At 26.4% G+C, this 2,241-nt stretch overlaps 1 protein-coding gene across 2 annotated transcripts in view; it reads right to left on the bottom strand.

Moving 5' to 3' along the window:
* Positions 1-2,241, bottom strand: part of LOC106881251 (zinc finger protein 729) — a 233,811-nt gene that overhangs the window by 90,284 nt on the left and 141,286 nt on the right. The window lies entirely within an intron of this gene.

Here is a 2,241-nt window from a genome sequence, read left to right as displayed (position 1 = left end):
ATATATATATATATATATATATATATATATATATATATATATATATACATATATACATTTATATATTCATTCATCTATATATACATATACATATATATGAATGTATATATATGTACATATACATGTATATATATGAATGTATATATATGTAGATATATATACATTCATATATATATATACACATATATTTATATATGCATATAGATATATACATAATTATGTACATATATACATATATATACATATATACATACGTACACATACACACACAAATGTATAGACATATGTATGAACGTATACTGTAAGTACGTAAGTGTGTGTGTGTAGCGAGAAGCTAAATATCGAACTCATTTCCACCAGACTTCTTGTTTCATAAAATCTGGGCCTAAATCACAAATTTGTTCATAGCTAATTTCCCTTTTAGTGTTCGATCCTGGTCGTAATAGAGTTAATTCCAGACAACATCTGATACTGCAGACAACTTACAATAGGCCATGCAAATTTGTTCTCCCAGTAACATTGAGCTGCGAGGTTAGTATGACATTTAATGAATATAAGCTGTAAAACGACCAGTTCTTTACTTAATTGTCACTGAAAAAAATATTAACTATTTAATAAAAAATATTTCAATAAAATTCGTTTCAGTTTATGATGACGACAAACTTATTTCAGCCAGACAAAAGCATAAATAAAAAAAATGGGCGTAGATGTCTGTAGCGATGTGAAAGTGTTAATGTCACGTTGACATGTCAGACTAACCTACCTACCTACCGGCGCTTGGTATGCATTACGTTGCAACTGTTCTCTTCACTTCTATATATCAAGCTGCTGTTTTTGTTGTTGTTTGTTTTTAACGCTTGGCGATCTATCACAAGCAATTAGCACTAATCTAAACAATTTTGATGTTCTAATTTTTATTCTATTTTATGCGTTATAGAGATAAGAATTCATAAACCTGTTACAAGTGAACCAGTCTATCGAATTTATTAACTCGTATTTAACTAGACAGGAACTCTTCGATGTAAAAATATTTATTCTACTCGAGTTAATAAAAATATACATGGACTTATGTAATATTTAACAAATATAATTTAGGTTACAAAGCCATTTTATAGGAAAACAAAAGAAAGAAAAAATGCAATAGTTTTGATCGGAACTAATTTTTTATGTATAGTTGTAAACATGTTAAATTCAACTCTGCGCAGCTAACACATTATTCAGTTTTTGAGCACCCACTTGTAATTGCCGCCAGTTAAAAAGTATTTTAGTTGGATAGTTTTTAATCAAAATTGTTTAAAGATCTAAATTTTTTTTTTAAATATAAATATTTCTGCTGAAGAGTAAACCATCTTTTATCCGTTTATAATGATTTTTTTTTGTAGTGTAGAAACATTCAAAGGGGGGGAAACTGATGACATTTTTTTTTTCTTTTAGATAAAACTTCGTTTAACTAAAACTTTCCAATGTATAAGATTCTCAAAATGAACTTAGCCTATATTCAACTAGTACTAGGAGGTCACGACAACCTAGGAGTTTGTCATCAAAGAAGAGTAATGTTCAGAATTTAAGAAAATAACGAAGAGGAAGTCGGAAATGAAAGCAGGAAATTCGGTTTGTAAATAACGAAATGAAAACATTACCTAGAAATCGATGAGGAAACATTATTTTCATTATCTATTATTATCGTTTTTATTTTTATTCACTTAATTTGACTTAAGGTAAATGAGTATAAACATTATAAAATAATCAAAATGATATACAATTTAAGCAATGAATCTTAAATTTATTAAACAATAGAAAATTATTATTATTTTAAAATAATTTTTTCGGCCTATTTAAAATTAAATACATTAAAAAGTTACATATTCTTTCACTTATGTAACTGTGTGCGCTACTTCCTGACGAATTAGAAGAATGAGTTTTATAAATACCAAGTTTACCAACTTATTCATTAGACTTTCAGTTTGCGATTTAATTTGTCAAAATTGCTGTATACGTAGTTACATAAAACAGATCCGGTATAATAAACTCGTTAAGAAAAATATTGTAATACTAAAATAAAAGTTATTACATGCCAAATAAATAAATATTTATAACCGTTTTTACTCCTAATTTTCCGTTTTTCTTTTATTTTTATTTGTTAATACTAGATAAGTTATACTATTTACGTATGAACATTGAGATGACAACATTATGATATTAGAGTTTAATTTTTCTGTAGTGATTTTTTTTTTTTTTTTT

Source organism: Octopus bimaculoides, chromosome 4 (genome assembly GCF_001194135.2).
Source record: "Octopus bimaculoides isolate UCB-OBI-ISO-001 chromosome 4, ASM119413v2, whole genome shotgun sequence".
NCBI classification, from domain to species: Eukaryota; Metazoa; Mollusca; class Cephalopoda; order Octopoda; family Octopodidae; genus Octopus; species Octopus bimaculoides.
This window is presented reverse-complemented; position numbering and strand designations above follow the sequence as displayed.